Source organism: Peromyscus californicus, unplaced genomic scaffold (genome assembly GCF_007827085.1).
Source record: "Peromyscus californicus insignis strain IS unplaced genomic scaffold, ASM782708v3 Scaffold_15__1_contigs__length_86483966, whole genome shotgun sequence".
Lineage (NCBI taxonomy): Eukaryota > Metazoa > Chordata > Mammalia > Rodentia > Cricetidae > Peromyscus > Peromyscus californicus.
This window is the reverse complement of record NW_026294447.1, coordinates 73841111-73862847: the sequence shown is the minus strand read 5'-3', so window position 1 is coordinate 73862847 and position 21737 is coordinate 73841111. Positions and strand designations below refer to the sequence as shown.

Genomic DNA, 21737 nt, shown 5'->3' with positions numbered 1-21737 from the left:
TTCGAGACAGGGTTTCTCTGTGTAGCCCTAGCTGTCCTGGATCTCACTCTGTAGACCAGGCTGGCCTCAAACTCACAGAGATCCACCTGCCTCTGCTTCCCAAGTGCTGGGCCTAAAGGTGTGTACTTTTTTTTTTTTACAGAAAATTTTAAGAGTTTTACAAAGGAAGGAGTTGCTTTCCTGACACAGAATAGCACTTAAAGTTGCAAGCAGATGTTATCAACCTATATCTACATGTTGAGTTCAACATTTATGGTGGATATTTGTTTTCTTTAAGATCAAGGTCAATCTACTGGCTGCTTTCAGCAAATGATTGCCACAACACACACACACACACACACACACACACACACACACACACACACACACACACACCATGCATTTGTATACATTGTTCTGGGTTGTAGTGTAAAATAATACATCATTTTAAGATTAAAGCTATTGGCCAGGCGGTGGTGGTGCACACCTTTAATCCCAGCACTCGGGAGGCAGAGCCAGGTGGATCTCTGAGTTTGAGGCCAGCCTGGGCTACAGAGTGAGACCTAGGACAGGCACCAAAACTACACAGAGAAACCCTGTCTCGAAAAACCAAAAAAAAAAAAAAAAAAAAAAAAGATTAAAGCTATGGGTTTAGCCATTTCCTTCCTGAGTTGCTTTTGGTCATGATCTTTATCATAGCAATAGAAATCAAACTAAGACAGAAAGGTAAGAAACGTTTTTGGTAAGAGTTATTCCCACAAACATTGCTGATCCAAAAGGGCCTTAGCCCTTGTCTGCATCTCCCTCCACAATACAACAGTGTTCAGGCTGTGCAAGAAGTCTGATGTGGACAGAGTGACTTCTCCCATAAAATCTGCCAGTTAAAGCCATGTGGTTACCTGTGGGGCCTCAAAGAGGAAAATCCAGATCGGATATTAAATGAAGTAGACTCAGCTGTCCAATGGGCCAATTTGCCCAAAGCCACAAATTGTGAACAGACATCACAAAATGATATTTATTTTTGTAATTTCATGCAATTACTAGGGGCAATTGTTAACTTCATTTATTTATATTATACTTTAGGAGGACAAAAACTGGACACAGGCCTTGAATAGAGAAAGAAGAAACTTAACCAATCACCAACTTTACTGACTTCTCACTCAATCAACTTTGAGAAAAGAGGGAAAGGAAAAGAATGGGGATCGGAAAACTATTTGACCCCCCTCGGTCTTCTGAACATTGATGGGTCTGCTTTTGCCACACCAGACTTGAGCATCTCCTGTCCGATCAGCACTGGAAGGGGGCTCTTCCAGGCTGGAATGCTGCTCATATTCCAGCAGTCTTTAACAATGGACTCTCGAACTTTCGTTCTTGTTACCTCTCACTCAGAGGATTGTAATAGACCTCCACTTACCACCTCTGCCTCTGGTTTATTGTCCCCACTCGAATACCTGGTAAGCAATGAAGAGTGTAGCACAGGACCCCCTTTGGAAGTCAGAGGTGGACAATCCGCAACTGAGCCCACAAGAGAACAAGGTCTAGGGATACAGCCTTTTTAAATGTTTTATAATAATCTATTTATCTTTATTTTATGTGCATTGGTGTTTGGCCTGCATGTATGTCTGTGTGACAGTGTCAGATCTTGGAGTAGCAGACAGTTGTGAGCTGCCGTGTGGGTGCTGGGGATTAAATCTGGGTCCCCTGAAAAAGCAGTCAGTGCTCTTAACCACTGAGCCATCTCTCCAGCCCTGTGATACAGTCTTTTAAACAGGCAAGCTTATCCATGAATGAATTAGGGGAAAAGAACACTCCACTTCTTTATTCATTTATTCAATAAGTAATTATAATTAATATTTATTAGTGTATATAGTTACTATATTCTGGAGGTGAAAATATTCCCCCTAGTAAATAATGGGGGTGTTGAAATAGGAATTTCAGTGAGGGATTCACATAGATGACATTCCAGTAATTAGAAAGGGCAAAGTGGTGTTTTCTAGATGCAGGAAGGAGAGGAGAGAGGCGGGGGGAGAGGAAAGGAGATACATAGGCAAGACATATCCTGGCACATTCTGTTTGCAAGTATTTCACTCTGTCTGGAGATCAGGAGTGACAGAGGTTGTAATGAAGGACACAGAAGATACAGCAAGAAGCAAATCAGAACTAAGAAAATGGGGCTTTGTATTCTTCTAGGATGAGAAATTGAGGGTTTAATCCTGTATGTACTTGAGGTACCCTTTGTAGAGTTTTACTTAAGTAACAATAGATTTTTTTTTGTTTCAAAAAGCCCAACCTGGCAGTTTTCTAAAGCAGTGAAGGGAATAAGTGACTACAGGCACAACTGTCTACAGTCTTAGTGAAAAGGCTGGGGGCCTGAATTGGGAAGAAAAGAAATGAAAGAAAGAAGAAAGAGTGGATGTGATGGGTATGGAGGAATTAGAATTTAAAGGAACTGGTAACTCAGTAGATGTAGGAATTTGTGAGACAATTTGGAATGATTTGCTTGTTTGGCTTTGGTGAAAGATGGATAGGTTCACTGAACTAAAGGGTGAGGGAGAAGAGAAAGTGTTTCAGGCATGCAAAGCTTCAGGTGACTATTGAACACTCGAATAGTGAGATCCAGAGGGCAGTTGGAATAAGAGCTACATTTCAGGGAAAACTGTGGATGATCGTCATGTGCTCCTAGGTAATGTCTGAAGCAATGATAAACCACCTTCCTCTTTGTAGCCCTGCCAGTAACATTGCTGCTGAACTCATCATCTCTTTTGAACTGTGACAATAGTCTCCATAATGATCTTCAGGCTCTATCCTTTCCATTTGTTCTTCATATTTCCATCAGGGTGATATTTCTAAATATAATATATATTATCATTCAAAGTGTGTACTCAACAAAGTAAAACCTATACTTCTAGCTTTGGGTCTTATGACAGGTAAAGAATAGGACAGCTTCATTGAAAACATCTATTTTTACATCCTGTCTTACAAGGCTATCGAACTTTAGGATTATTCCAAGGAAATATTGGGAAAGTAGGTCCTACTTTCTGAGCATGGTGGTGCATGCTTTCAATCCTAGCTCTCTGGACCTTGGGGCAAGAGCATCAAGAGTTTAAGGACAACTCGAGCTACCTAACTGAAAGGCAGACATGAACAGATGGTCTCTAAATTTTTGATAGGCTGTCTGGTACTTCTACCATAAAGTCCCAGACACATTAGCTATGGCTTTGGCCTCAAACCCCAATTAGAAATCAAGGAAAATACACTGGGGTTTTGAAGTATCTGGATGTGATACATTTAGGATAGGCAGTTTTGAGAATTCTACATGCTGATAGAAAGATTCCCTTGACCCCTTATTCCTAGATCTAATTCCCAACTCTGACCCACATTCTTACCACTTGAGTGACTCTAACACACAGCTAAAAATTACTCAAAGGAATGGTGGCTTTCCCTCCTCCCTACATCTCTAGGATGTGAGACAGAGTCCAAGCTGGCAGCTGCTAGTCCAAATGAAACTTGCTAACACCTTTTGTAAGTCAATACAGCAATTCCCTGTGCAATATTAGTTTTTAAAATCTTTATTCCTTCCTTGCTATTAAAATGTGAATCTAAACCTGCCTTACTGGTGAGGTTGACATTTTGGCAGTTGCTAATCAAGTAGAGCTAGAACACTATTCTTCCTTAGGGAGGGTAATTGATTTACAGTTCATCACTCCTGGCCCAGTTCAATCATGTGGACTTGGAGGGTGCTTCTGATCATTAGCTCACATGCCAATCACCTGAAGAACCCAGCTAAAATTGAGATTCTGATTCAGTTGGTCTGGGATGAGATTCTAAAATGCCCCAAGATTGGATGTTGCTGGACAAGGAGCAGCCTTTCTGTAGCAAGGGACTGGGGGGTAGCACAGGGGTTCGAATGCTTCCTCTGTCACTCTGTTTTGTTTTTTTTTTTTTTTGGTTTTTGTTTTTTTTTTTTTGTTTGTTTGTTTTTTTTAACCCCAGCTCTAACTGTAAGTGGATGTGTTCTCTGGGGACATTTCCGTTATTAACTGTATCTCAATGCTGTGGTTTGAATCTGAGATGGCCCCCCTAGGATCATGTGGTTGAACACTTGGTCCCCAGCCAATGCTGCTGTTTGGGAAGGTTATGGAACCCTTAGGAGGTGGAGCTTGCTATGGGAAGTTACTCCCTGGGGATGGACTTTGAGGCTGTTCTTCCTCTGCGTCCTGTGAGCAGATGAAATGTGATCAGCCAGCTTTCCACTCCTACCACCCATGCTTCTTTTTCTTCCACTTTGTGGGCCTTTGCACACTCTTTGTGGCCTAGACACTTTCACACAAGTGGACGATCCCTTTCTCCACCAAGTGATGATGTGATAGTCCTCAAGAGACTAATAGGCACATAGTTTTTGTTTTCAAATCAGGTAAGTGAGAACCATTATTATTCATTTTTAAAGTCCCAGCACGTCACCCCTGTGTTCAGGATTGTGGGATGATTTTCTTCTGGAGATGCAGGCTCCTCCTGGCTTCCAATGCCCTACATATTAAATCCCTTATTTACCCTTCCCTTCCTTTCCCTGATCAACTCCTAGAAATCCTTTTTAGTTGAAGAACTTAGCTGATAAAGTGAGTTTGTTGAACTGGAATTCTTCCCAGACCTTCTCATCACCACTGTGAGTTAGATAGCTCTCTCACATGCTCTTAGAGCATCCTGTGTACATCCTAGAATAATGATTAATAAGTCATTTCTCTTCTTGAGAAACACCTGTGGCTGGTGAGCTTTCAATAAATTCTGACCGTGGAATAAATGAGTACATGAGGAAATAGAGAAACGCCACTTCCAACCTCTGCTGCTCTGAATCTTTTGATGAACGCCCCCCCCCTCATTTTTTGGTTGTTATTGTTGTTAACAGTATCTTAGTGTGAAGCCTAGGCTACCTTCAAAATTGTTAGCCTCCTGCCTCACCTCCAAAGTCCCAGGATAATAGGCATGTGTCACCATGCCTGACTGACGGTAAACGTCTTCTTTTATAGGTCCTGGACATTGCATCAGCTAAGTTCCTTACCTAAGTTCTGATCTCTAGAGCCCATGTAAAAGCCTGACACAGTAGCACAGGTCTATAATCCCAGTGCTCTCCAACCAGGAGATAGAAAAAGGAGATGGGAAAATGGCCAGAAGATCACAGGTCAGCTAGTCTAGTATACAAAGCCTTGAACAAGAGACCTTGCCTCAACCAAGGTAGAAATCAAGAACTATTAACCAAGATTGACTTCTGACCTCCACATAAGTCCCATGACACATAGCATGTACACACATACACACACACCTGTACTCACAGAAACATGTACATATGTATACATACATACAAGCATACAAATACAGAAAGGTAGAGGGGGGAAGCGGGGGGGGGGAAAGAGAATACAGCGAACGGACGTGCAGATATCAAACATCAGCTAAGATGGTAACTCAGCACAGCAGTTTCAAACCTAGAATGAGCTGACTCGCTCACACCCAAACACAGGCCTGGTACTTTCTATGGATCATAAGCATTTAGTGTCATTACTCATCCTCATGGCCCAAGAAACCTTATGATTTCACTTCCATTCACATCTCTAGCCAATTCCCACTGTCCTCATGTTTCCAGTTGCAGAAGCCTGTTTCACTTCCAGAAAGACCCAGCTGCCCTCCCCAAGGTCTCCTCAAACAGTGAATGACTAGCATGTGAGGAGACCTTGGGGAGGGTAACTGATGGGACATCCTCATCCCACCTATCACCGCCCCCCCCCACACACACACACAAGCATAGGAAGGGATCAGCAGATATGATCTGAATCGCTAAATGTTACTAAAGTAACTCTTCCTGTGTGGTCTCTGTTTCTTCTCATGTTACTATCCCAACTATTTTCCAAGTCTGGAGAGTTCTGACTGCTAGATCTAATCTCCTGCTTCACCAAGTGCTCTGCTAGGAAAGCAGAAAGGCATCTGAAGCTCCTCAGTGGGTCCATTTAAAGACAAATGCGGGTAAAAGGATCCAGACCGCTCCTTTTTAGGATCAGGTTTTCCCATTTATAACATTGCACTCGTTGGGAAACTGCATTGCTCCCATTTAAGCTCACGTAGAGTCACTTGTAGCCAATTTCTGGGGGTGGCAGAAGCAATTAAAACCAATTACACAAAGACCTAATTTTGATAATCTTGTATTGTCAACAAATGACTCACAGTTTGGGCATCTGCAGCTGGGTAGGAACAGTTCATGGAGATACTGTCACCTTGGACCATGTGTTCTCATTGGAGGCGATGGAAATTGGCTCTCATGGGTGTGCAAAGGCATGCAAAATAATTGTGCTTTTGTTATGTTTGAATCACAGATGTCACGCACTATATTCACAAACATATAGTATATGAATAATGTTAGAGTTTCATGAAAACCACATCATGTGATTCTTTTTATATGAAATATCCATACCAGGCAAATCTACAGAGGTAGAGGGTGGCCTGGTGGTTGTCCTGCTGGGGAAGAGGGCTACGGGCTGTTGGGAATTATTTGCTAATTGATATGCTGTTTACTTGGGGGAGCAGTAGATTAAGTTCATACAGCACTCCCTTGCCGCCAGTTTCTGGGGTAAAGTTGGGTAAAGTCTGCACTCTGTAAATATGATAAAAAGCCATTGATTTGCACACTGTGGGTGGAGTGAATGGTTTGTGATTTCTCTGAAATAGATTGTTTATGAAAATGCTTCCCTTCTTTTTTTGTTTGGGTTTTTTTTTTTTTTTTGAGACAGGGTTTCTCTGTGTAGCCGACTGTCCTGGAACTCGCTCTATAGACCAGACTGGCTGGAACTCAGAGAATCACTTGCCTCTGCCTCCCAAATAAAGACGTGAGCCACCACTAACCAGCTCTTCTTTTTTTTTTGTTTTTTAAAAAAATGTTTTTTGAGATTTTATTTTATGTGTATGAGTGTTTACCTGAATCTATGTCTATGTGCTATGAGCACACAGTGCCTTCGGAGGGCAAAACAGAGAACTGGATCCCCTGGGACTAGAGTTATAGCTGGTGGTGAGCAACCAGGTAAGTGCTGGGAATGGAACAAGGGTCCCCTGGAAGAACAGCCAGTGCTCCTAACGGTGGAGCCATTTCCCCAGCCCCTTAAAAAGATGTTTCCTTTCTTTAAAAAAAAAAAAGAAAGAAAGAAAGAAAGAGAGAAAGAAAGAAAGAAAGAGAACAGAAAGAGAAGGCATGGGCAAAGGAGAGCAATTGGGGGCAAATACGACTCAAGGAACCAGCAACAACAAAATGAGAAATATTTTCTTGAACTAAAAAAAAAAATTCATTTAAAGCTTTTTTCATTTATTTGTGTATTGGTTAATTTATGTATTTATGTATGTGTGTATATGTATGTAATGTGTTTGTATATGCATGCATACATGCATGTGCCATGGTCTACGTATGGAAGTTGGGGCAATTTAGCATTTGGATCCCAGATATCAAACTCAAGTCATTAGGCTCTGTGGCAACTACCATTATTTTCTTACTGGCCTCCAAATTTCATTTTTAACCTTGATACTCCCAGCCCAGATATCAGTGGTGACATCTCACTCCTCAGAATGGTCTAGGTTAATCTTCCCCAAACTAGCCAGTGTCCTAAGGGCCTCATCTCTACCAGTAGATGGAATCTGAGTTGTTTTCTCTGCCCAAACCTGGTTGCTATGACTAGGTAGGCATGCTTTATAAAAGTCAGGACTCATGTCAGTGACCGACCATATTAGAAACTGTCTCCTAGTGCTGGCAGTATAGCTGAGTGGCCCTATTACTCAGTCACCAGCCCACACATTCATTCATATTCCCCGACCACCACCAATTAGAAACTATCTCCTTAAAGCTGGATGTTTTCGGCCACAGAAGAGTCCCTAAGTATAAACTCACGAGTTCAGCCATGTGGGTGAGTTCTCAGGATGACAGACTCTTTGATGTTCAACAAGCATGGCCTTATTAGAGATGCTCTTGCAAGGGAGGGCTAGGGTATGGGGATTCACATAAGCTGTTACACAGGACTGACAATATGTTCCACCATCCCCAAGAGAAGCCCTGGAGCTGAGATGGCCCGTGTGAATTGTCCCAGTGAAGGGACTAAGTCCTTTATTCTTGAAGGAGTGTCTGGATGATTCATCCTAACATCCATCCTGATCAACATTTCAGAAGTCAGGCCACTATTGAAATGCACCAACAAAGGCTCATGGGATACTTTGATTGCTGTAACTGGACTGCAGAAATTAGTGTTACCGGTAGATTCATTTTTTTTTCAATCTCAGAGCCACACAGAACGTGTTTCTACAGAATTATATTGCTTATGGCACTAACACTAATTTATGTTAATATTATAAGGTAAAATACAGGAGCCAGCCATTATCATGTTGAAACTGGAGAGATGGCTCAGAGGTTAAGAGCACTGACTGTTCTTCCAGAGGTCCTGAGTTCAATTCCCAGCAACCACAGGGTGGCTCACAACCATCTGTAATGAGCTATGGCGCCCTCTTCTGGCTGCAGACATATATGCAAACACAACACTGTATACATAGTAAAGTAAAGACATTTAGATAATGGTGCCAATGTTGTTTGTGCATTACAATATCATGTGACTGTAATGTGGGGTGGGGGGTGGGGGGGTAAGGGGGGTGCACTCCATGACAGTGTGTCCACCCTAATGCAATCTCTGACAAGCAGGGAGTTAAAGCCCTGAGGACAAAGGAGCCACAAAAGAACCTAAAACCACAACTGTAAAAACAAAACAAACAAACAAAAACCTCAGCTTTTGACAGCCAGAGACCCAGAGAGATGGCGGTTGGGGTAGAAAAGTGGGAGTGGGGAGCAGGCAGTGGCCTACAAAGATCACCTTAACAACAGGAATAGACAAACTTTTGATGGCTCTTCCCTGATTGGTCCTAATTCTCATCTTATTTGCATACCCACATTCAGTGCACCAGGGTCAGCTGGTGCACCATAAATTTGAATGCTCTTGGGCTGTGGAGACAGAACATGCCAAGAGCTTGATGGAAAAAAAAGAGAAGGACAACTGCCAGGGACAGATTTGGAAGCTCCCCACACCTGAGGCTCCTTCCCCTGGGCAGGGAGCTTGTTTGAGCTAGCCTCCAGGACTTGACCAGCAGCTGGAAGCCGGAGGACTCATTCCTGCCTCAACCTCCAAGACCCTTCATCTGGCTGTGGATGGGAATTCATTCCTGAAGCTGCTTTTAGCCTTCCAGACCTGCCAGAGATAAGGAAATGAGAGACCTACTGCTCCTGTTGCTCCCATCTGTCACCTGCTTTCTGCAGAGTTACTCTGCAGGGGACTGCTCCTGATTGACATCCTGAAGTCTTTCGAGAGCTTCCTGGATTTGTAACACTCCTCAGAGCTGTGCCAGTTCTCTGCTAGCGTTTCGCTGCTACAGAGACTTCAGACTTGTCTTATTTGAGTATTTGAGATTGTTCATTCCCGTATAGCAATTTGTTTAAAGTTATCTTTGGTGGCTGGAGAGATGGCTCAGCACTTAAGAGCACTTGCTGCTCTTCCAGAGGACCCAGGTTCATTTCCCAGCACCCACGTTGGTCAACTCACACTGCCTGTAACACCCTCCTTTGGCCTGCATGGGCACCTGCACATACATACACAGATGCAAATAAAAACAATAATAAAATAAGCCTTTAAAAATTAAGTTACCTAACCCATTTAAAGTTGTTAATTCCAAGTTAATAATCAAGCATCTCTTGTCTGAACACTGCTCACTGTCTACCCATTCAATTCTTGGAGAGAGGACAGAGAGGAACCCAGTTGAAGACAGGAGATGGTCTCCACAGACCAGTTCACTGGTGTGAAGGTCATATATTTGATCTGAAACTTGCTGGTGACTTGATCTTGGAATTCCCAGCCTTGAGAACCAGGAGAAATACATTTCTGTTCTTCATCAATTACTCAATATGTAGTTACATCCACCAGAATGGACTTTGATGAAGATTAGCATCAAGAAGTGGGATATTGCTATAACAAATACCTCAAAATACGATTGTGGTTTCGGAACTAGGTAGTAGGTGGGTTTAGAGGAACATTATAGAAAAGGCCTAAATGTCATGCACAGCCATGTGGCTGATTCTGCTGGGGAGCTCAAGGCACTGGAGAGAAAACCTGAAGTTCCCCGGCTATTACATAAATAATAGTAAACATTCATAATATTATTAGACAGATGAGCCATTCTTATGAAGTGTCAGACAGAAATGAGGAGAAAGACATTGGAAACTAGAGGAAAGGCCATCCTGTCACACAGCGCCAAAGAACTCGGCGGAATTGTGTCCGAGTCATTTGTGGAAGGCAGAACCCAGGAGCAATGAGTAAAGCAAAATGTTCAGAATGCTGCCTGGCTTCCTCTGGTTACTTAGAGAGTGGGGAGAGGGAGAGGGGAAGGGAGAGAAGGAGAGAGAGAAGGAGATGGAAAGGAAGAGAAGGAGAGAGAGAGGGAGAGAGGATGAAATTTATAATCAAAAGGGAAATAGAACATAAAGATCTGGAAAATTTACAACCTGGCAGGAGAATTAAAAATAAAATGCTTGGAAGAAAACACCAAGGGTGTGGCCGGGCAACTTTTTCTGATATTATTATGGAACTAGGTGCTATCCATCAGGACAACAGAAGAGTGTCACTGATGGCTTCCTGGAGACTATCGTGGCTGTCTCAATCATCATACTCCCCAAATGGCAGAACCTTAAGAACAGACCAGTTTCAAATGAGAGGCCCTGGGTAGCCATAGGACCTCACTGCTTACTGCCCAGGGCCACCTGGAGTTTCTGCCCCCACGCTTTCAGGTGCAGTTCTCTCTGGTCATCCCAGCTGCACCTCACATGTGACTAGATGCATCTCTGATGCCTTTCTGGAAGGCACCCAAACAGTAAACATGTCATTCATGAGGTACAAATTCAGAACCTGTGCACAGCACAAGAATTCCAGACCTGGATGTTTCAGTCACCTAGATATCAAAGAATGCCCTGTAGAGTCTTTGGGTAGCCTTAGACTCCAAAACGGTGGTGCCATCTGCATGTGGCACCTGTGTGGGAGAGGGACACACATAGGACTTTAATCATAATGCTTCTGTGTAGGCTGTGCTCAGTGAATCCCCTGGGGTGAGGCAGCCAGGGAATTGGGAGCTCAACCCCACTCTAGTGTATCTGGAAGGCAAGAATGTAGCCAAAGGTTACATTAGAGTCTTAATATTAAATGCTGTTTGCCTTGTTGGCTTTGGGACTTGCTTGAGACCCATTAGCCCTGTCTTCCTTCTTTCTCCCACTCACAATGGGAAGGTCTACTCTGTCCTGTCACATCATCTTACTTTGGGAGTAGATAACTTGTTTGCTTTCACAGGTTCAGAGCCGGAGTGCAGTCTGCCTCTGAATGAATCGCACCTTGCAGGTCTCTCTAGGCTTTAGACTTCTGAGTCGGGGCTGAATGAGCTGCAGATTTGGTGGCTGTTGGGATGTAAGGAAAGCATTCCTCTTCTGAAAAGAATTTGGAAGGTCAGGAACACAATGCTGTGGCCTAACAATGCCTTCAAAACTCTTATGTTGAATTACTCACCAATGTGATAGTATTAAGAGGTGAGGTCTTGAGGTATGGTACAGCCATTTCCCTTCACAAGACTCAGGAAGTAAATGAAACTTGTATGTCCAGAAAGCTGAAACTTAGAAAATTCACTAGCACAGTCTCTTAAATTTTTGTTTTGTTTTGGTTTGGTTTGGTTGTTGTTGTTTTGTTTTGTTTTGTCTTTGTTTGTTTGCTTATTTTAGAGAACCCAGTCTCTCTAAGTAGACAGGCCCTAAGCAGAGCAGAGTGGAAACACATCCACTGCCTTGCCATCCATGGATCAAGGCAGCCTAACCACTATCAAGCTGCATGGGTTACATATTAACTGAGGTCCACTCCCCTACCCAGAGAGTGACCCCTGTCAAACAGCCTAAGTCATTCCTCCAGCAGCGGAACATAGCACAGCCCACATATTAACCAAGCATGCTTCCTTGCAATGTAAGACCTTCCCTGCCCTCAAAAGCCTCCACGATGAGAGTCTTGTTTTTGTATGGTGGGACTGAAGCTGTGTGCTTTAGATCCTTGCTCTCTATTGCCTGGAAGATGAGTTGATTTAATAATCCTGCTTCCCTGCCCTCCCAATCCTTATGTCCACTTCTCCTCCCTTCCCTAAAACAGGTTATATAAACAATAAGCAGTTGAGGAGAAAAGAGACTCTCCAACCAGCTGAGCTGCCTGCAGTAGACTCTCTGGCTGGCTGGGCTGCCTGAAAACTGGGGAAGGAACTCCAGGGAGGCAGCCTTCATGAGTCATCAGCCATGCTGGGACAGGCTTTTCAGCGATGCAGCTGCCTTGAGTCATCCAAACTTCCCGTAAGTAACTTCAATCAACTCACTGGTTCACTAAAGCTAGCCTTGTATGGAATCCTTTCTCAGTCTATCGTTAGTGCCCCATCTGGGGCAGTAGATGTTTGTTTGGCTCTCCACAGGAAAAGACACACAGCAGAAGGTGGTTAAGTCATGGGCAGAGCATGGGCAGAGGAACTGGTAAAAAGGCTTCAGAGTGCTGTTTGGCACATTTTTTGTCATGTAGAGGTACCCAGGCAAGGCACAATCTCAGCTGCAAGGGGGCCAGATCTTCGCCACCACATGCCAAACCTTGAGGTATCTTGATCTTAGAACTCCAGGCTGCAGAACTGTGGGAATTTGGAGCTTATAAGTTATCCAGTCTATGATTTCTTTTTAAGTTTTTGGTGATAACAACGGATCACTTTACAGTATAAGGAAGTATCAGAATGAAAACAAAGGGACCAAAATGACAGGTATCTCAAAGGTGGGAATGACAAGAACTGGTGAGGAGCATGCAGTATATCTAGTTTGTTAGCTGCGGGACTGATTTGCTCAGAGGAAAAGAACAGGTGTGTGAAAACGTGGTGGTAGAGTCAGGTCTTGTTTTGGTGTGCGGTGTTTGAAGTGGAAGCGGATCATTTACACGAAGACGTCAGCAGCCGGACACGCCAGTCTAGGAAAACGCCACTCATGCCACCCATCAACTCCATGCTCTAGCAGCCCTTGACCATCCAATGGAGCACCAGAGCCATGAAAAAACACAAGAGAAAAATTGGTTGGATGGATATGTTTTATCATCCTGCAAAGAGTGTCGACTTCCTGGCCCAACATGCTGACACAGAGCTCCTCAAGCTGAGGGTGTTTGCTATAGAGCAAATTACATTTTCTAACCCATGCTGGATCTTCTTCATTCACTGTACCCCAAAGAATCGTCAGTACAATCACTACATAGGCTGTGTTCGGGAGAGTTGACTCCTTTAGGTTGATATGGAAAAAAAAAGTATTTGGACTAGAGTGATACATCAGCCCTTCCTTTCTTTCCAGCTGCCTCAGTCACATACACATTCCCCTGAATTTCTGCTCCATCACTGTGAAAATGAAGGCATCCCCTGGGACAGATGACTAGAATGATGGTAATCCTTTGCCTGAACGTGATAGGTTGACTTGGCATTTAAAATTGTGTCAGACACTGAAATTCAAACTTCAGTGGTTATCCTTCAAATTTAACCACTATGAAAAAGGGTTCTTTAGTGTGGCAACAAACCTCTTCATATCACAATTATGACTAAATTACAGCCACTCACTTGACAGACACAAGCTCTGACAGTGTTGTTCATGCGGACCTCACCATGACCCTGTTAGAGGGTACTAGAGCATGAGGCATTAGCACTAGCTTGTATTGAGTATTTACTATGCCCCAGAAATTCAATAAATAAAATTCACTAACATTTTATGCAACAAAATTTAATAATAAGGATACTGGCATTATATCTTCCCTCCCTGTACCAAGCTTTTTCTTTTTCTCTCTCTCTTTTTTTTTTTTTTTTTTTTTTTTTTTTTTTTGAGACAGGGTTTCTCTTGTGTAGCTTTGGAGCCTTTCCTGAAACTCACTCTGTAGCCCAGACTGGCCTCGAACTCACAGAGATCCACCTGCCTCTGCCTCCCGAGTGCTGGGTTTAAAGGCGTGTGCCACTGCCCAGCTTACCAGGGTTTTTCTCTGGGCCACCAGCCAGCTCCCAAATCATGACACAGAAACTTCTTATTAGCTACGAGTTCTCTGCCTTAGCTTAGGCTCATTTCTTGCTAGCTCTTATAACTTAATCTGTTTCTCTGCATCTACATTTGGCCTAGGGGCTGTTTATCTTTTCTTTCTGCATGGCCTGCTTTCCCTGATTCTTCTGTGTCTGGCTGCCTGGCTGCTGTCCCCGGGCATGTCCCTCTCCTCCTCCCTCATTCTCTTCTTCTTCTCTCTCAAGCCTAGATTTCTCCGCCTATTTATTCTCTCTCCCTGCCAGTCTCAGCTATCCCTCCTCTGCCTAACTATTGGCCATTCAGCTCTTTATTAGACCAATCAGGTGCCTTAGGTAGGCAAGGTGAAACAGCAACACGTATTTACATAATTAAAGAAAAGCAGCAGAAACAAATGTAATAATCTTTACATAGTTAAAGTAATATTCCATAACACAACAGTTTTATGGATTAATTACTATTGGTTTGTGTGTGTACATGTGTGTGAGTGTGTGTGTGTGTGTGTGTGTGTGTATGCATGCAGGTGGGTGTGATGTGTACATGTCTGGGTTTGGGAGTGGAGGTGAGAAGTTGGCACTGGGTACCTTCCTTAGTCACTCTCCACCTCATTTTTTGAGACAGGGTCCCTCACTGAACCTGAGGCTGACTGGTTTGGTAGTGAGCTGGCCAGTGAGTTCCCACGATCCACCTGTCTCCATGCCATACGCCCTTGAATGTTGGGTTACACCTAGGCTTTTGTGAATCCTGAGGGTCCTGCCTCAGGCCACCACGTTTGCACAGCAAGCACTGTACCTACTTGAGCCATCTCACCACCCCCTGCTCCCCCCCCTCCCCGCCTCCCCCGCTCACTTTTAGCACGGGAAACTGAATCACAGAGATAGGTGCGCACAGGTGATTAGTGGTGCGGCCGGGATTTGAACATGAGAAACTCCACTTGTAGAGACCTCAGCATTCATCTCTATGCTTCACTTGGTGACCGCTGCAGGACTGCTTCCACCCCTGCGACTCATTCAAAGATTCATCCACTGTACCTGTTCCATGGACTTAACACATTTCACTACTTATAAACTATTAAAATTATGGGGCTGGGAGATAGTTGGGGAAGTGTAGAGTGCTTGCCATGTGCCAGACAAGCATGAGGACCATCGTTCAGATCCCCTAGACCCCATGCAAATGCTATCGTGTGTGTGTGGTGACCCCTGTGTAATCCCAGTCATCTGGAGATGGAGACAGGATCCTGGTTGATGAAACTAGTAGAATCATTGAGTCCCAGAATCAGTGAGAGACCCTTCCTCAATAGGCAAGGTGGAGGAGGGTGATTGAACAAGACACCTGGCATCAACCTCTGGCCTCCATAAGCATGCACACATGCACATACATCTTTACACACACACACACACACACACACACACATATATATATATATATATATATATATATATATATATATATATGTATAGTTTCAAATGCTTATGCTGCCTATTTGTCATTAGGATATTTAATCTTGGAAACTTCTATGTAGCTAGAGTTTTCCTGCCTGGCCCACAGTCAGGACAAATCTCTGTCACCTGCCAGTCCCACAGCCGCTCAGACCCGACCAAGTAATCACAGAGACTTATATTGGTTACAAACTGTATGGCCGTGGCAGGCTTCTTGCTAACTGTTCTTACAGCTTAAATTAATCCATTTCCATTCATCTATACATTGCCACATGGCTCGTGGCTTACCAGCATCTTCACATGCTGTTTGTCATCATGGCGGCTGGCAGTGTCTCTCTGACTCAGCCTTCCACTTCCCAGCTTTATTCTCCTCCTTGTCCCGCCTACACTTCCTGCCTAGCCAATGGCCAATCAGTGTTTTATTTGTTGACTAATCAGCAACACATTTGCCATACAGACCATCCCATAGCACTTCTATTATCTACCAAGTTTCTTTTCTAGGTGCAACATTGTAAGCAGGTGGAAAGAGGAGACAAACACAAGCCGCTGCAAGCTGGAGCCAAGCTCCCACTGCATAAGCTAGAGACTCCCTGAGTAGCAGAAGATGCTTTTCTCAGGGGCTTCCAATGCATCAGGCAATATCTTATTTGTTCCTCTTTTGGGCTCTCAGAAACATGATGATAACTGGACCTTCGTCTTAGGGCTCAGGAGGTGTTGTAGAATATTATTTTAAGATGTGTAACTTTTGTTTATGCTGTGGAACATTTGCTTTAATGATGCAAAGATGTGTTTTGTTCTTTTATGTTGCATTTGTTTAACTCTGTGAAGCTGTGTTACTGTGCTTGTCTAAAACACCTGATGGGTCTAATATAGAGCTTAAAGGCCAATAGTGAGCAGAAGAAAAGACAGACTGGGCTGGCAGACAGAGAGAATAAATAGAAAGAGAAATCTGAGAGAAAGAAGAAAGAGCAAGAGAACAAGGAGAGGAGAGATCAATTAATGAGAGAAGAAGGAGGATGGTATCAGGGGCCAGCCACACAGCCACACAGCCACACAGCCACACAGCCACACAGCCACACAGCCACACAGCCACACAGCCAGCCACGGAGTAAGAGTGAAAGTAAGACATGCAGAAGCAAGAAAAGGAAAAAGTCCAGAGGCAAAAGGTAGACGAGATAATTCAAGTTAAGAAAAGCTGGCTAGAAACAAGCCAAGCTAAGGCTGAGCATTTATAATTTAAAAAAAAGCCTCTGTGATTTATTTGGGAGCTGGATGGTGCCCACCCCCCAAAAAAGAGTAAAAAAACAAACAACAGCAAAGAGGAACTTAAGATTTAGCAGGTCAAAAGTCAAAATGGTTCACCCTCCCTTGGTTGGATCACAAAGGAGACAACCATGGTGAAATAATAAGATGAAGACACTTTAATAAATCCTAAGCACACTGCCTACCCAGTGAGTCTCCTCACTAGCAGGCAAGAGACTCAGAGAATAACACACTTGCTTTTCTTTTTTAACTTGTCCCTTTCTCGTAGGCTACAATAACTTTGAGCTTAGGATCTATCCATTCATTCAGAGTCTGAACTCTGCTCTGGGCCTCCCCGCTGTTCTCCACACTAAGCTGGGCCTATTAATGTGGCACTTTAAATAACAGCCAGCTCAAAACAAGGCAGGCCTTGACTTCCCAGCATAGATGGTATTTGGTGAAGACAGAGCAAATCTATCAATTCCAGTGTGAATTACTTACTGGGAAATGGAAAGCAAAGGAAGATCAGAAGGAAAGAGCAAGGACAGATATGAAGAAAGAAGGGAAATCACTGGTAAATTCTACTTAGGGATCCGGGTTATGAAAACGTGTGGCAAGAGACCGTGTGGTAGAATGCACACTTTCATGTATTTCTTTTTAATATTAGCCATAGGCCCTGATTAGAGAGCCTTGAAGGCTGCTTTATTGGAGAAGTTCAGAGAACCCTAGAGTTCGGTCTTGACAAGTCAAGTATTTTACATCTGCAATGTAAAGTTGTCTGGTCCATGTGCATTCATTCCCAAGTCCTTGTCTCTGTCCTTCCACCCTCAGACCCCACCATCTCTCTCTCAGATGTACTCTGCAGTGCTGGGCTTATAGACAGAACCTCAGCAGCCTAGATAGGGGTGGGCCCTGGTTGAATATAAGGGAAGGAAATGAATAATGGATGATGGACTTGGCCAGGGGCTGTGCAACAGCAGCAGCAGCAGCAGCAGCAGCAGCAGCAGCAGCAGCAGCAGCAGCGTCTGCAGTAGTCCAGATGTGCTTTTGCAACTCTGAAGAGATATTTGATTCAAGAGGCAAATAAAATCTGCCCTTCTCCGGGAGCACCAGGATTAGGACATCACCCACTGTTGTCATCTCGGGACAACCAAAATGATCCACGTGATCGAAACATTTGTGGTCAGAGCATGATTTGAGGCAGGGTCTCTCTCACCGAGGCTGAAATGCTGCATTGGTGCCTTGGCTTGCCAGTTCCAATTTCATGCCACCAAAGGAAGCATGCTGTACCTGCCAGGCACTCAAATCCAAAGGGACTGACTATTAAAATTTAGAAACTACTAGGATTTAGGATTGACTGTTGGTGATATCCGCAAATGATACATTGGTAAACTGTCTTCCTTTCTTCACAGATGCACTGAGGTGACAGTCCATGAGGCAGAATAATACCACAGTGAGAATATTAGAGGCAGACTGAGAAGCCACACACACACACACACACACACACACACACACACACACACACACACACACACACACACACACACCCTAGTCATCATAAAACCAAGAAGAGATTCCAGCAAAAACTGTGGCAGTTTGGCACATCCATCCGGCCTGCCTTTCCCTCTCTATGGTACAGTGCTAAGCAGATGGGAAGAAACCTGCACACCAAGGCTCTTCACCATGGAAACAAGAAGACAACCCATGCATTCAGTGTCCTACTTTATCTGGAGGCTATCCACGAGCCTGGTTGCTGTCACATCTGCCTCCAAGTGCTGCAATGACCACCGGAACCTAGTCAGTGAACCAAAGGTGAGTCGCAGACCAAAGCTGCAGTTCTCCTAATCGACACCAGGGGGAGCAAAAGAACAGAAAAGGTTTAAGAAGTCCTTGAACCTCCAGGGCTATCTGAAGGTCTTCTGGTGCATAAAACCAAAGACTGGAACACATTGCTGCTCTTCAAATGTCCAAATATAGACCCAAAACTTATAAGGCATACAAAGATATATGGAAATAAGGCTCAGTCAAAAGATAAAAAGAAAACTCCAGAAACCAATTCCACAAAAATATTTGAGTTGACTGGTAAAGTAAAATATCTGACAGAAAGATGTCCAATGAACTGAAAGAGTGTAATCTCAGTGCTCTGATGGTGATGCAGGCAGACTTCAAGTTCAAGGACATCTTGGACTTTGTGATGAATTAAAGACCTATCTGAGCTACATGGCAAGACCCTATCTAAAAAACAAACAACAGCAACAAAAAAACCTGCCACACGTACCCTCCCACCACACTCCCACTGCCACATGTGCCCTCTCACCACAGACTCACGGTCAGTGCAGCGAAGGACCACGGACCGAAAGCTCAGAAACCGTGAGCCAAATAAATCCTGTGTTATATCGCTTGTATCAGTGTGACACAAATGCCGCGGATGTGAAAAAGCTTTTAATGCTGTCAACAATTATATGTCGACAAATTACATGACCAGAGAAACTGGTAAGTCCCTGGAAACAAGCACTGCATTAACCCTAGATCTCCAATCAATAAAAACAGAAAGACCAATAATGAAAAAGAAAGGATCAAGACCAGATGATGTCCCTAAAGACCCCCAACGTACATGTAAAGAATGACTGGTCTTCAGAAAGTTGGGGAAGACTCAAGACCACTCTTTGAGGTTAGCATTACCCTGTCACTTACTAGAAGACTACATACAGCCTGACATCAAGGGCGAAGAGACGTGCCAAATTTCTCAATGAAATGGTAGCAATGTGAATCCCACAGCACATTTAAAAGATTTTACACCACAGCCAAGCAGGATTTAATCCTGGAACAGGACAGTTCAAAAATAAAGCCAGTATAGAGCCCAGTGTGATAGCTCATGGTTGTAATCCTAGCACTGGAGGAGCAGAGCTGGAGCCATGTGAGTTCCAGGCTAGCCTAGGTCACAGTGACATAATGGACTACAAACTGGAATTGTGAGCCAATATATATATACTTCTTAAGCTATTTTTGTTGGGACACTGTGGTGATTTGAAAATGGTCCCCATAGGCTCAGAGAAAGTGAAAATATTAGGAGGTATAGCCTTGTTGGAATAGGTGTGGCCTTGTTGGAGGGAGTGTATCATTGGGGGTGGGCTTTGAGGTTTCAAATGCTCAAGCCATACCCAGTGTCTCACTCTCTTGCTGCTGCTTGCCGATCCAGATGTAGAACTTTCATCTCCTCTCCAACACCACGTCTACCTGCACACCTCCATGCTCCCTGCCATGATGATAATGGACTAAACCTCTGAACCTGTAAGCCATCCCAATTAAATCTTTTCCTTCATAAGAGTTGCCACGGTCCTAGTGTCTCTTCATAGCAATAGAAATCCTAACTAAGACACTTCGTCATAGAACGGGAGAAGAAACCAAGACACCCAAGAACCCATGGTGAGGCACCAATATGTTAAATCAACGGCCAGTGAGATCTGCTGCTAATGATGGAGTGTCGGGGGCAGCGGGGGGGGGGGGGGGGGGGGGGGCAGGGGGGGGATTAGTCCAGAATCTCTTTCAGCAGAGCCTTGAGATAACTTCAGTCCCAGACAGAAGGTCCCCTGTAGCTCCGTACAAGCACTTTAGGGCTGGGGATGCAGTTCAGTGGAAGAACACTTGTCTAGCATATGTGAGACCTCAGATTCACTCTTCTACACGGCAAAACACAAAACAGGAAAGAAAAAAAAAAGGTTTAACCAGAATTAAATAAAAATCTCCTACAGAAACTGTGGGGTTGCTTCAAAATAATAAACGATAAGTATAAGCCTAATTTGGGGGCAATGTGTTATATGGCTACAAACAAACAACGGCTCTAGCCTTCTGTAGGGAAATGAAGTGTGTGTGTGTGTGTGTGTGTGTGTGTGTGTGTGTGTGTGTGTGTGTGTGTGTGTGTTGTGTATTTGTGCTGTGCATGTGGTTCAGAAAAGGCTATAAAATGTTAAATGTCTAGTGGGACATCTCACTAAAATGTTTCACATAATTTTGTGAAAAATGAGTTTCACATAAAACTGTGAAAAATGAAACGACAAAGACATCTATGCATGAGCTGATGTGCAAACAGCACAGAAGGCCACATAGGGTGCTGCCAGGTATAGGACTTGAGAGTAAAAAGTCCCAATTAGCAATACGTTAGTCTGACATCTACCTTTACAGACTAATTCCATCCAATCGTGTAGCATCAAGTCATCAAAAATCTCCTGAAAGGCACAATATCTTAAAACAGTTTTCTTCCTTTCTTTTTTCTTGGGGGGGGGGTTGTTTTGTTTTTGTTTTTGTTTTTTGTTTTTTTTGGTTTTTTCAAGACAGGGTTTCTCTGGGTAGTTTTGCTGCCTGTCCTGGATCTCGCTCTGTAGACCAGGCTGGCCCTGAACTCAGAGATCCGCCTGGCTCTGCCTCCCGAGTGCTGGAATTCAAGGCGTGCGCCACCACCACCCGGCATTGAAAATGGTTTTCATAGCAGGGTCATCATCGAGGAAAATCTAACTGTAGGAGTCCACTTGAGCAGGTGTGTAGTCAGGAGACTGACTATAGGCGTGTGGCCACAGAAGAGCCCAGGAGGGAGCACCCAGAGACTAGTGAGAGGAAGAAGATGCTGGGGAGAAAAAGAATGAATAATTTCTGAGCCCCAAAGATGGGGGCAAGCTCCCGATCTTAACTATAATAGAGATGAAGCACTGCACAAATAATTGGGCCAAAGCAGGAAGGGCATGGGAGAATTTGTCAATCCCTCTCATCCCTATCCTCCAAGCTCATGTTGATGCCTCCTCTTTGCTAAAGTCCACCATCAGCCAAGAGGGAAAGGGGTCCTGTGGAACAGGGGTCAGGGCAGACACTGGACGATGGAGGGTACCACGGTGCTCTGTGATGGCCAGTACTGATTGTCAGCTTGACAGGGC

The 21737-nt window shown here is 44.0% G+C and overlaps 1 long non-coding RNA gene across 2 annotated transcripts in view; it reads left to right on the top strand.

The window, feature by feature from the left end:
- LOC128111142 (uncharacterized) overlaps window positions 1–20293 on the top strand; it is a 92965-nt gene extending 72672 nt beyond the window's left edge. The window contains exons 3-5 of one of the 2 annotated variants that reach the window (XR_008218504.1): window positions 1063–1433; window positions 12213–12406; window positions 18225–20293. This is a non-coding gene — a long non-coding RNA (uncharacterized LOC128111142). Of the gene's footprint in view, window positions 1–1062; window positions 7080–12212; window positions 12407–18224 lie in introns of those variants that run through there. The other variant, XR_008218503.1, reaches the window with a different exon arrangement.
- Window positions 20294–21737: the final 1444 nt, after the last annotated feature.